Here is a 14542-nt window from a genome sequence, read left to right as displayed (position 1 = left end):
CAATTTGTTGATTGTGATGTCAAATGAAGGATGATACCTTTATTTACCTTATTTTCAGTTAAATGAGGCAGTTGCATTTTTTGTAACCATTAAGATATATTCTGCTCTTCGGCTTGTGAGAGGAGTCATAGTTATTTTCTTCCTTCACATTCAAGTTTCTCTAGTATCATTCTTCATTTCTCCTTTTTAAGACAGCTATATCAATGTTCCACGCTATTAGAAATGCCACATTCTACTGCAGGCCAGCAAGTAAAATAATTCTTGCATATATAGATTTCAACATTTTTAAACTTTGTTGGGGTTATTTGAGAGATAAGGCCACACAGTTATTGTTATCACTTTTATTTTTGTTACTTATTCATATTTATGATATCCTTTAGCAAAATGTTCCGGTTCAGCCCTTCTGGTTGAAGAGGCATGTCCACAAGTTGTTAGATCACTACTATATTTAGGAACGCACCTGGGTTTGTCATTGACACCAAGCTATTAGCAGATGGCTAAGCAATTGGATGATGACGTGGCCTTGGCAATTTGACTTTATTGCCTTCCAACTGGACTGTAACAACATGATCTATCTGGCATGAAAATTCCAGTCTTTAGGAAATTACAGTTAGTACAGAGTACAGCAGTAGAGATTTTCATCAAAAGGGAATAAGTTGTGTGTCAGCTTTGTCCTCTGATTACCATGCTGTTTATCCATGTAGTATTGCATAAAGTTAAGATTACATGCTTATCTGCCAGGCTTAATTTGGGGGCTGTAGATCCTGAAAAAGATTATCTGTATTCCAGGACCTTAACTACTTTCAAATACCACTCTCCACAGGTATAAATAAGTGTTGTGTTATGAAAATAAAAGTTTTTTGTTTATGACAAAGAGATCTTTGAGCACTAATGAAGACCATTCCAGATATTGCCAGTCCAGGTGAATGACACAGTTTTTCAACCTTCACTAATAGATCTACACAATGTAAATGTGCCTCTCTCCTATTTTTCCAGCATTTCTAAAAATGCAGGAGAAACCTCTTTTGACAGCTCTTAGTAATGCTACCTAAAACATTATTGGATGGCTCACACAAATCTAAAGAGAGCTGGGCACAATGGGACTGTCCACAGAGCTAGTTCAAATACCATGAACAACGTGGCCATGTTAATTTGTTCTGCCTGTGTTACGCAGCTCTGATGAGATCTCCCTGTATTAGCCCATACAGAGCACTGCACTAACACAGCTCTTGGACTCTCCTTTGTGTGCAGCATATCGTTCAGAACTGCCCTAGATTTCCCTGTGTGCCACTGTGTTTTGTTATGCTGACACAGCCAGTGGTGCCTCCACAAAGGCTTAATAACTGGAAATATCTTTCTGTCACTTTCCCAGTGCTCATAGCCATGCAAGGTAAAACGCACACTTCATGCCAGCAAATTAAAACAGAAAAGAAAAAAAAAAAATCAATCTCTTATCTCCTTATCCCTAGTAAACACTCAAAATCCTCCGAACTACATGGCAAATTGTCTACTTTTAGATTTCATTGAGATTCAAGCTTTTAATTTCATGAAAAACTCCAAAGTTCCTTAATAATCTTCTATTCTACAGTAGACTGTATAGGACAGAAAAGGGCCATTTTGAACAAAAATATTTTAATTTTCAAGGAAATAAAAATGTTAACAATTTTGTCTAACTATGTGAAAAGGTTTTAGTTCAGTGATGATCTTTTGTATATGTGCATATTTGCAGTTAAAGTAAGGTAGGAAGCTATGATAACAAAACCCAAAATTTTTCAAAAAGCTTTGAAACCAGTTGTGCATAACTGAAATATATTGTACATACAGTTGAAACATCTGTATACAAGATTTTTGCGGTTTTCCCTTGGAAAGGGATTCTATAAAAAATTCTCAGCTTTCTCTAGCAACAAATTTCCACTGCTTCTTTTTCAGAAGTTCGCTGTATACAGTTCCACTAAGTGACCTGCCCAGAGCTCCTTCCATATAACAGACTCTGCTGCAGTATAATTTGTATGAAATTTTTGTAGTTAATAGATTAAATTTTCACATTTTCCAGTTGTTTGCCTCTCCATTCTGACTTGAAACTACAGTTTATCTGGATCTGCCAAAACAAGATGTGAAACTAACTTACGGTTTTCTTTATTCTTGGGTCATACCTTTTCCCTCATCTGTGAACTCTTCCTTTCTTCATAGGAAGTTTAAAATTGTGGTTGTTTCTTCTACTTGTGGTTTAGGTTAGATCTGTAAGAATGCTGAGAATTTCCCATGATTACCTAGAAATATCTTTCTCTTTTACCTAATCTCCTTAGACTTTTCCAATTTTTTAACAGTATGACATTAGTCCAATGTCTATACTTATTCCTAGAATACTGCTTTTGACATGGTGGGGTTATGAAAAACTGCTTCACCATTGTTCTCTTTATCTGATAGAGTTTTTTGTTAATCTAAATTGAATTTGTGGAAAACTTCTGGTAATCTGGTCTTCCACTTACAAAATAGTTTTATGTGCTTATCTTTCAGTAGACCATACAGCTCTTTGGCAGCCCTTAACCCTACTCACAGATGATGTGGTGAACTGCATGGAGAACTGATGACCCAGAATAAAACTAACCTAGCAAAACCAAAAAAGTTTGTGAGAGTATTTGGTTTTAGTATAAATCTGTTCAATTAAACATTCCACCAAGTGTTTTCTCTTTCCTTCTCCAGTTTCTCAAGTCAGTCCTTGCTGGCCAGCTTGCCTTGATAATCACTTAGCTATCTCATCACATATGATCACTATATGCCATATCCTAACTGGGACTTGGGGGGTATGATATGCAGAGGTTCCCCATGTCAAATGAGGAATTTGGTACAAAACTCTGGGATGCATGACATTCTGCACAATGAATTAGGGTGGAGAAGGATGCGTACAAGGGAACAAACAGGAAACATTATCTAGTTCACTGATGTGAAATATCAAACAAGTAGGTGCATGAGATGGCATCTTTGTTTGAGAATTAGGAGTTTCTGTATGTCTGGGATTTGCATGCTGTAATTTGGTAACCAAGCCAGCCCTTCAGTTATAGGTGACAGATATGTTCATTTCTTTAGAAAAATATGCAGTCTTTTGTGTGAAGGACTGGCTGTTAGAACAGCCATCTATGAGAAGGGTAACCTGAGATGCATTTTAGGTCTCAAGGCAACTGAACCCACCACTTCTGCATACTACAATGTAAACTCCAAAGAACCCAAATGACCTTAATGATGGGACACGTACCTAGCTGCCTTGTGCATCTGAGGATGGCAGTGCTCTTGAACACAGCAAAACTTCTCATGATTAATTAAATGTATCTTGTATAAAAGTGTTCAGAGTATCTGCAGACTCTCAGCAACATTAGGAAGTTTTGGTCACTCTCTTACTTGCCTGAATTTTCTCAAATTGTGTTTTGGATCTCATATGGCTTCATCAGTAGAAATATAGGTTTTACCATTAAACAAAATAAAATAATTTTCTTGATGTTTCATAATGTACTTCTTTTTAACAGCCTGAACTTCTGTAGTATTTTGGAGTGTTCTTTAGTTAGAAACCTCTGATAGTAGTCCCTCAAGCCCAGAGCAAAACACAGTTATTCAAAAGTTGAACTTCCACGGTAGATTTTCTTTTTCTTTTTTATTTTCTTTTTTAATTTTTCTTTTTCTTTTTCTTTTTTTTTCTCCTTCTCCTTCTCCTTCTCCTTCTCCTTCTCCTTCTCCTTCTCCTTCTCCTTCTCCTTCTCCTTCTCCTTCTCCTTCTCCTTCTCCTTCTCCTTCTCCTTCTCCTTCTCCTTCTCCTTCTCCTTCTCCTTCTCCTTCTCCTTCTCCTTCTCCTTCTCCTTCTCCTTCTCCTTCTCCTTCTCCTTCTCCTTCTCCTTCTCCTTCGTCTTCCCCTCCTCCTTCTCTCAAGTGATTTGGGGCAAATACTTCATAAATTTCCATCAAACTGTTTCATTTGAATTTATCTGAGTCAGAATGTATGTGTACAATCTGCAGCTGTGACAGTTCTGGAAGACAAAACTTTTAAAATATCCACACGTTTTGGCACTAAGTGTTTTATCCTGAGTTCTGTAGAGCTCATGGGGAAAATTTTGATCACACAGTCAGACCTCTGGTTTAAAAAGGGCTGATGGACTTTTTGAAAGAAAACTTGCTTGAAATACAGCATATCCAACACTATTGAAAAAATTCTCAAAGAAGCCCTAAAAGTCTTTGGCACGTTATTCTAGTGGCTAATTACCATCACTGTCAAAAATGTGCACCTAATTTTTAGCCTAATTTTGCCAAGCCTCAGTTTCTGGTTATTGGATTCTGTTACATTTTTGTTAGCTCAACTGAAGAGCCATCTTATGAAATTCCTGTTTCCTGTGTATGTATTTAAGGAATGTGATTAATTTCTCTCTTGATAAATAAAGTAGACCAAGTCTCTTAAATTGTGCACTGGAAGATACATTTTTTAATCTCATTTTCCAGGAAAACCTCGATAACTTTTCAATAGATTTCCAGATTTTAGAATCCAGAACTGGACATATATTTAACTGGTTGTTCTATGTTAAAAAAACAAAACAAAACAAAAACAAAAACAAGCAAACAAACAACAACAACAACAAAACTTCCACTTCTTAAGCTGCACCATTTTTTAACTGAGAATTTTATTAAATGTGTAAAAGAAAGCCTAGCAGCCTGAGAGCTCCAGGATGCAGATCCAGTATAAACTTAATCTTCATAGTCACTTCTCTGGAGTGGTTGCTCATTGTCTAAGTATGATCTGCATTTTTTTCATGCGTATGAATTCATATTTAGCAATTTCCAGACACACTTTTTGATGATCTGAACACTTACACAATGATAGCTGACGCTTTGTACCAGTGACCTGCCCTATGTGATGTTTACCATTCCTTATTTTTCAGTAGTATTATTCTTTGACATCTAGGCCTTTGCTTGTAACATTTCAAAGTCTCAGGACATTCTGTGGAGGTAAACCAAATATCTTATTAAGGCTTGCATCTATTAAAATTGTTAGTGTTCTTAATTATACTTATAAGTGCATCAAATAGGTTTGACAAGATTCATTTTCCATAAATATATGTTGATTAGAGTTTACTGTGGTTTAATGTTGTTGAATTTTATAGCACTAAGTTCCACATCTGCTGTTGCACAGATGAGTATAAAGTGGGGACTCTTTCCCTACCTCCTGAGGGGAGCCCTTGGTAGATTCTTCAGAGTACAGTGATAAACATTATTATTATTATTATTATTATTATTATTATTATTATTATTATTATTATTATTATTATTATTATTATTATTATTATTATTATTATTATTATTGTTTTTGTTGTTGTTGTTTTTAAATTGTGTTTCACCCAGTCATAGGCAGCCCCAGTGTAAATTGACAGTGGGTAGAAAAGGCTTCCAGCTCTATGGTTTCAGCTGTGGCATATGATACAGGCACTCATCCCATACTAATGGGGGGCTAATAAGATGCTGAATTCCTCTTAAGTATGTCTGTTGCTAACTGCAGTTACATCTCACCTCAGCAGAATATGTACCAAACCTGTATATCTCTATATGACAGCCTTTAACATTCTCTGTGTTGATCAACAATGTTACATTGAATTTGTCTATTTTCCTCTCAGAATCATTGAATCATAGAATCATTAAGGTTGGAAAAGACCTCCAAGATCATCTGGTCCAACCATCTCTCAGCCACTGATATTGCCAGGTAAACCATGTTGGTAAGTACCACATACAACCTTTTCTTAAACACCCCCAGGGACAGAAGTTCAACTGTAAAAGATCTCCTGTGAAACCTTCAATCTATTACTTCAGAATATACATGTATATCATTCTGCTTCTTGTATCACATATTAAACAGAGAAAATCTTTCAAAATTCCATAAGACTACTCTCTTACCTTGTTTTTTCAACTCAGAGTTCTAATATTCCTTGCCACAAGAAGGCTTCTCCATGCTTGAAGGAAAATTACAGATCGGTACCTTTTTGTTCTTATAAATTTATCTGATTTTGACTGAACATTTCACCTTTCTGTGTGTTTTGGGGAAAAACTTGCTTGCTCTACATCTGGTAGTCTCAATTGCAAATAAAGTAAAAGGTATAGTTCAAGTAGCTTCCATTTTCTCTCAAATATCTTGGCTTTACTTTTTCTACTCAGTGGATAGAATGAGTTCTTTTCTTCATGGTGTTTTAAAGCCAAATCTTCCAACTAAAGACTGTACCTGGCACAAACCATCCCTGCACTTTTTATATTCTTGTGGTCCGGCTTATCAACTCACTAGAAAGAATTCTGTTTCAGTGACTGATTCACATTTGATCATGGATCTTATTCTGTCCCATCTCAGGCTATTTTCTGAAGGCATATTTGCTACGGACTGAGGAATATTAGACTGTGGCATGACATAAAAATAGAGATTGAATGGTATTACAGAACATTACTTCTTGTGTAGATTATTACAAAAAGGTATAGGGATTTACTTGAAGGACTCCTATTAGTAAAAGCTTCGTGGCTAAATGCTTGTGCAAGGATTAGGAAGTTTGCAGATTTTTACAGTTTATTGAAGGGGTTGTTACTCAGTATCACACAGCAAAGCCCACTTTTCCTACAGAATAGACATAATATAGAGAGCATCAGAGGGAATTACCTCCCTCTTCCCTGATGGGGAGCATCCATGGTGTTCTGCAGTGACTACATATGAAACAGGGCCAAAAGATACTCACATCTCATTGTTCAAGGCTAACTAACAATGGATAAATGATAGACATGAAGAAGCTTCTCTAGGAGGGCCCCTTCATCAACATTATGAAGGGAGCAGTATGAGAGTTGGGCAGAGAGAATGTAAGTCAGGTTCTTCTCAGAGGAAAAGACAGGTGTGTCTCACAGTGAGATCCTACCCCCACAAAAGGTCTGAGACTCATGGAAGCTGATGAGAAAGAAAGGTTCTGAAATGCCTTTCCAGTCCCCTCCAGTGGACTAAAATGGGTTTTCATTAAAGAACAAGAGTCAATGCTCATCCTCCACGTAACTCTCCACATCCAGTTTAGATATTGATCTGGGGACCACAGCTGAAGGACACAAGGGGGGACTTAGAGGCAAAAAGAGGAAGAAGCTGGTCATTCTGTGTTTGTGATGAGGAATTTCAAATAAGTGATTTCAGTGAAGAAAGGAGAAACTAAGATCCTGTGAACTGTGGAAGAAAGATGAGAAAAGCTCTGTCTTGGCAAAAGAAACAGAAATGGAGATCAGTGGGGTTTATGACGTGATGTACTTGGCATGCGAAGGAATGCAAAAGAAGCACAGCACTTATCTGCAGGTAGCATGGGGGTGGTGAGGGGAATTCAGTTAAGGGCTGTTGTCAGGTGTAGTGAAGATGGGATCAGCATGAACAGAGAGTTTTCACAGTGAAGATACAGGATTGAGTTTAATTAGGAAATTACCCATGAGCTATATGACAGATTCACAGAATCATCTAGGTTGAAAGAGTCCTCTAAGATCACCTAGTCCAACCTCTGACCTAACACTAAAGTCCTCCACTAAACCATATCACTAAGCTCTATATCTAAACGTCTTTTAAAGACCTCCAGGGATGGTGAATGGGCAGCCTATCCCAATGCCTAACAACCCTTTCATATATAGGTACGGAGAAGGTGTAATTTCAAACTTTCATTTGTTTTGCATGTATCAGTCCTCTGATACCTTCACTGGGAAAGATAGCAGTGGAAACTAATAACAGGAAAAATATTAGTATCACTGAGAAGTATTAGGTATATTTGCACACTGGAGAGTGTATTTGCACACTAGAGAGTGTACAAATTAGATTAAAACACACACAACAAACCAATAATTTAACAACACATGCCACAAATTAAGGAGATACTGTTTTGTTTTGTGGTTGTCCAAAGAACATCACGTGAAAGCCAGAATAAATATGCCAGCATCTATCAGAACAAATGTATAAAAAGATATATAAAAGTATGCCTTTAAGCAATAGTTGTTTTAATTATAAATACTGAATGATAAGTTCTAATGTGGTAGTATAATGAAATATGAAATTATTTAAACATTACATTCCCAAAACTGAGGAGAGTGTTGGGGAAATTGATTACAAACTAGAAAAGTAAAAAGCAATGAAGACGCAAGCATAAAAAGAGAAATTGAACCATCACATGAAATCTTGTTTTGTCTGATACTGATTCCATTCATTCACAAAGGATGAAGTTTATAATGTTGTTAATAAAATGAACATTTTAAAAGTCTATAAAACAACGTAGCATTTCAAAGTTTTATGAGATTACTAAGTTTCAAAAGCTCCCTGGGTACACTTAAAAAAATGCTGCACCTTTTTCTTTTGTTTCTCTTCACAGAAATGACTGCTGTACATAGGTCAACAGCAATATAGAAGAGTAACTAGAGCTTTTACTCTGTAGTACTGATAACATCTCACTTTGCAACGGTAGCTGCAGCAGTACGCTGCAGTATAGGAGTAGTAGCTTACTTCATCAAATACTGTGTGATTACATGACATGACACAGAAATCACTACCAACTGCACTACTTATCATAATGTGTTATTCTCTGATTGGACTTTGAGCCAGCTTGAGACCATTATTTATTTATTTATTTATTTATTTTAATGTAAATTTTCTGCCCGTCACCTGAATGGATAAAATGTATTGCAGCTTTTTTGTGAACACACGCTGTGCTTGAAAACTATGCTATGTATATATTAATCTGAAAGCCAAATTCTATGGATTCACCTTACTCAGGTTGTGCTAGCTAACCAACTGTGGAACCAACTAAAGTAACATGAATTTGGCCATATATGTGGCCTTATATAAAACTCCAAAGCACACCACAAAGAACTGTGGTTTTATGTCTCTGCAGTTATGCCACATTCTCACCTTTATGAGGCATGGCTTGAAGCCAAGCAGAAGGAAGTATGTGTGGAAATCAGGAACCCATGGAAAAATACTTCTAAACCCCTAGATCTGATGCCATTTGAGCATAAACATTAACGTTATAATCTGAAACATTTTATTCCTTACTGAAATTAATGTTAAATAAAGTGAATAACATAATCACTGAGAGGTCCTGTGTGATGCCAAATACTGTTGTTTTCTATGACAGAACCAAAAGTGCAGACCTTCTTTCCCTCCCTCCTTTCTTTTTGCACTTTTTCAGTTCTTTCCTTCTCCTCTTTCTCACTTTTTTTTTTTTTTTTTTTTTTTTTCACAATGGAAAAACAAGAAACAGGTTGAAATAACAAAAGAAATCCGTAAAGAAATTGATAACGTGAAAGGTAATCATTAAATAAAATCTGTGAGAAATACTTTTCACCATCTCAGAACAGTTCTTATTGTACCAATGTTTCTGTGAACTCCTCAAACCTGTGGCCCTAGGACAGTGTAACTGAGATTACATGCAATCTGCAGGGGAGCTGCCAGTGCTTTATTCAGTGATAATAACTATATTGTTATCTCACCTTGACATGGGGTTTGCTACACTGAGATTACTTTTCCCAAAGTTCTGCCAGCCTTGCCAAAATACGTGCACCTTTCCCTGTCACTTCCCTCTGTGCTGGTAGACATGGGACTCGGCATGTGCACATTGTACACGTTAGACAGACCCTGCTTCCAACAATCTGTCTTTCTTTTTTCTCCATTCACCTGGACCCACAGTTATACCGTTAACATAATGGCTCCTTTTGTGCAATATGATGTGAAGGAATTTCAAGGCCTGGAGTTATTTCTCAACAAGTCAGAAACAATTTTTTAAACACTGCTATTTATTTCCCATAGCAGCGAATCATCTTTTGGTAAAGGTAATGTGTTGCAGTACCATGAATTATGTCTCAAAATGCATACAAAGCAGTGTCTTTGGTGGAAGGCCTGTTCAGTTATTAGCATATCATCAGAGTGAAACTTTGACTGATATCAGAGAAAGCGACAAATCTACATGAACGCGTTTTCCAGCACTGGCCTAGCTTGATAAGAAATGAATAGGTCAACAGGAGGAAATGGTGTTGATGCTTGAGAACAGCTAGGGGCCAGCAAGTGTGGGGAAAAAAAAAAAAAAAAAAAAAAAAGAAAAAAAGAAAAAAAAAAGAAAAAAAAAAAGAAACCCACAATATTGCAGCCATATGACTGTAATGCTGTTGACTTCAAGAAAGATAACACATAATGGCAACATGTCATCACACCAGAGAGAGGAAAAGCAACAGTCACTCCCCATCTCTTCTTTCTAAGCATGAGTTCCAGAGTCCCCTCCTACCTGACAGCCTAGATGTGAAATTTTGCCAGCATTTTATTGCTGCCTAGTTTGTATCCCTTCCACAACTCCCAGCCATCTCATGGCCTCAGCAGGCAGGGCAGCTGTTGTAATCCACTGGGAGGAATGCTGTCATCCTTGGAGATTGAGTTTCACCTTCCCCGGGCTGAAGTGGAACGCTGCCCAGCAGGAACCATGCTGGGCGGCTCTCCAGCACCTCAGAAACTCAGCCCTTAACGTAATAAGGGAGAGCTTCTAATGCCAAGAGGATGCTACTGTGCTTCCTAACACTGAGCCACTCTCCCACTCTCTGTCCTGTATTTTGGAAACAATCACAATAGCCGGTGCAGCTTACTGTGTTTCCAGAGAAGTGTTCCAGGAAGAAGTTTCTTTCCCTGTTCCGACAAATGATTAAAGACATGCTTTTAGCAAACAGGGCACACACCGGATTTTCTCCATCCAGCAACAGCAAAATAATTTCAGCTCCTGAGAGTTTCTTATCCCCAAGTTGTTTATAATAATGTCCCTAACACTATTACATTATGTTTACTTACCTCCTAAACACAGATATAAAAGGCAGAGTAAGCAGGGTTGTCTCCCAGTTGATGTCATCAGGGGATGCAACCACGACTGAATTTTATCCAAAATCCATGCTAAAAATGACTATATAAATATATATATATATTTAACAGTAAATATACATCAGTCTGTGTTTCTGCAGGAAATGAAAAAGTTATTTCATATTTGGTTTTCTGCTTAGGAGCCACAAGCACACTCCTCAGCAATATAGACTATCTGCTTAAGCAGCAGGAGCTACTTCTTTGAATTGAAAGAGTGCAGAAATGAACTGACTATTCTGCTAGCCTTTCTGTCATTTAAAAATTATCCAAAACCACTTTCATGTTTGATACATTTCTATGCCTCATTGCAGTTCTGAATGAACTTTTATGACTAAGTTATACACCCCTGAATAAAGGATTTGGAATGGAAATATTGACCTAATGGTGCAAAATGTGTTTCTGTGATATAGTAAAATTTAATTCTCCCGCCTTTTCATATTTTTGTTGTTGTTTGGGAAAAGCTGTATCGTATCACAATTTGTTAAACTTCGAGCAACACTAACTCAATCATTTTAATGAAATGCATTTTCAAAGTACCAGAATGAAATTGTTCTTTCCCATTAACAAGAGAGAGAGAGAGAGAGAGAGAGTTTAGAACAGATTAGTTAATGTTAGTTAGGGCTGCTATCTCAAAAGTGATAGATCAAAGTTTAGCTTCTATTCATGGCTCAGATAGCAACTTGCTGTCCATAACAGCAGAACGATGTGGAGAAAAACTCTTTCTGTTTCAGTCCCCAAATCCCTCCTGTATGTGAGATGCTTTCCTAGAAAAAGTTTTGATAAATATTAATTTCTGTGAGAAGCTTTGGTGTCAATGGCAACAATTCCGTTGTAAGAAATTCCAGTATATAGAAACTGCATGAGAAGCTTAGCTTCTTTGTTGGCTTTCCTTAATCCTTGTGAAGTCTACCTGAGAGGTCTAGAAGTAATGTCTTTATTACTCTCCTGTATTCATGTTTTAACACATTTCTACTTCCTAGTTTTTCACACACATATATATATTTTTTAATACCCTCCTAATTTTGTATGGAAAACCTAACGCAGGAATCCTGCAAAATGTTTTATTTCCAGAAACATCAGCCACCACAGCTCAGCACTGCAGCTCAATACAACAAAACACCAAAGTAATTTCTACTCTTAAATGCTTTGTAATACTGGGGGCCTTTGAGTCTGACCCTACAACCCTTATACATACAAGTAGTCCTTGTTGTCCTTATATAAGTAAGAGTTAACTGCTCATGCGTGTAAAGGTTGCAAGGTGAGTCCCTTTGAATATCATTATACCAAGTATAATAACTGTTTTGTTGAAACTCTTAGGCTATCTTTTAAAAACGAACCCATATTACTCAATGGAGAATTCTGGAGGGGAAAAAAAAAAAAAAAGACACATTAATGTTGCATTTTGAAAGCAGACAGAGGTCATATGAAAGTTGCCCAAGATTTTTTTAGTTGAGTTACTTTGGAATAAGTTGCTGTGGTTCTTTGGCAGAACACAGTTTATTGTTCAAGTGAAATTTTTCACAGTTAATAAGATGGTCAGTTGCAGGTATTGAAAATATTTGCCCTGCCAAATACCACTAGAGTGAAAACCTTCAAGCTGGTTGAATAATGAAACAGAAATCATTCCAGCAAACTGCTTGACAGCTGGCGGAGAAATTCACAGAATATTATTTAACCAAAAAAACAAAACAAACCAAACAAAACAAAACAAAACAAAAAACCTGTTCTATTGACTAAAAACAAACGAGTTTTTCTGTTTGTTCATTGTTTGTTTGTTTCTGCATATTTTCTTAAGAGAATTTCCAAAATATGTCTGTTGTGTTATTTACAGGGAATAGTTTGACTAGCACTTAAGTAGAGCAAAGTACATTTATTAATTTATTTATTTATAAAGGAGATTTATCCAGATATTTCTGTTCCTGCATAGCCTACTTTCCACTGGCCACATGATGCCATCAGTGTTTAAGCAGATTCTCCACTGATGTCAATGGAAAATTCTGCTTAGAAAGCCCTGGTTAATTTTTACTGCTTTATGAGCAGGGAGAGTATATGAATCACAGTACTGAAATTGCATTTGGATAATAATGACCAAAAATTCTGCATAAGCAAGTAATGAATCAGGAACACATGCTGCTTTCAGGAACATCCGCCTAAAATGGACAAACAGTGTAACTGAAAATACAGCGTGGCTCTGCAGAAACTGTTTACCAGTGATCTCCACACATCCTAAACCAAAATTCTGTAAGGTTTTTCTGATACCGAGGCCTCTGGACTTTGCTCTTTTCCAATAATCTGAACTACATCTTTGTCATAATGCCTAAAGACACAGAGACACTTTCACTGAAATCCCATGTAAAATTTTTGTGAAAATTCTGTATATATACACAGAAAAATATACAGATGTCTTCATTGTTTCCCTGAATTTCATGGAATGAACATGACAATAAATAACCCTCTGCTAATGGAACATGAGCAAGCACCTCAGAGAAACTAAAATCAAATCCGATTCAAATTTGGCGTGGAAAAACTTAGCAACAACAGCAGCAGAAGTCTTGTAAAGTGAAATAGACCCTGCTAGGAGTGAATAATGCATTTCCCCAACAGCCAACCCTGTGCTTCCAATGAAATCAGCAACTGGACTCCCGCAAAGCCTCAATGCTGTTTACATCCTCCGGGGTAGGGGGTGGGGGTGGCAAGAAGGAATTTAGTATGTACTAGTTCTAGGGATAAACTCTCTGTGCTTTAAAATTCAGATTTTATATAGATATATATATATATACCCTGTATCCCCCTCCCCCCCCCCCCCCAAAAAAAAAAAAAAAAAAAGTATAAAGAGTTGAAAACATGAACTACAGCGTGTTTAAAATTCAGATCAGTGCTCCACTCTTTAGTCCTGTTGTGTGCAGCCTGTTTAGCCACTGAACGTGGCTAAGATGCTCAGGACTTGCAAGTATACGCACACACTTTAAGAGATAACTGTAAGAACTGTACTTAGGACTGCTAAATTTGCCACCAGGTTAATTGTGTACAGCATCTGGACAGCCTCAACTGATTCCTGCAGAGACACTGATGTTTGTTCAGGGTGGTGGGAAATAAAGTCGTTAAGACAGCAAGCAGAACCAGTAGCAAGCCCTGGTGGCTTTACCCAAGTGATAGCCCCATTGCCAGAAGGATCAGGAGACGATGCCATCGTTCATACAAAGTTTTATCCTGAGGCTTTGTGGATCCATAGCTGCTTATTTCTTGGATCACCACCTCAGTGATAAAACTAAAATAATAATTTAAAAAATCAACAAAACCAACCAAACCAAATTGAACCAAACTGAACCAAACCAAGCCAAACCAAACTAAACCAAATCAAACCGAACCAAACCAAACCGAAGCAAACCAAACCAAACCGAAGCAAACCGAAGCAGAGAGGAGCTCTCTCTCCCGCGGGGCGGCACCGCAGCGCTGCTGGCCCTCCGAAGTGCCCCCCATTTGGGGCTCTTGGCCGCCCCGAGCGCTGCGGGGCGCTGCCGGGGCGCTGCCGGGGGAGGCGCCGGCGGCGGACCCAGCGCGTCCCCAGGATCCCGGGCAGGCGAGGTGTTGGGGGGGGGAGGGAACCGACCGCTGCTCGCCTTCCCTGCA

At 37.7% G+C, this 14542-nt stretch overlaps 1 long non-coding RNA gene across 1 annotated transcript in view; it reads right to left on the bottom strand.

Moving 5' to 3' along the window:
- The window catches only part of LOC110354828 (uncharacterized), a 22400-nt gene extending 7858 nt beyond the window's left edge, over positions 1 to 14542 (bottom strand). Inside the window, exon 1 of the long non-coding RNA XR_002407044.4 lies at positions 14321 to 14542. This is a non-coding gene — a long non-coding RNA (uncharacterized lncRNA). The remainder of the gene's footprint in view (positions 1 to 14320) is intronic.

This window comes from Anas platyrhynchos, chromosome 1 (genome assembly GCF_047663525.1).
Source record: "Anas platyrhynchos isolate ZD024472 breed Pekin duck chromosome 1, IASCAAS_PekinDuck_T2T, whole genome shotgun sequence".
Lineage (NCBI taxonomy): Eukaryota > Metazoa > Chordata > Aves > Anseriformes > Anatidae > Anas > Anas platyrhynchos.
The sequence above is the reverse complement of the archived record's forward strand: the minus strand, read 5'-3'. Positions and strand labels throughout refer to the sequence as shown.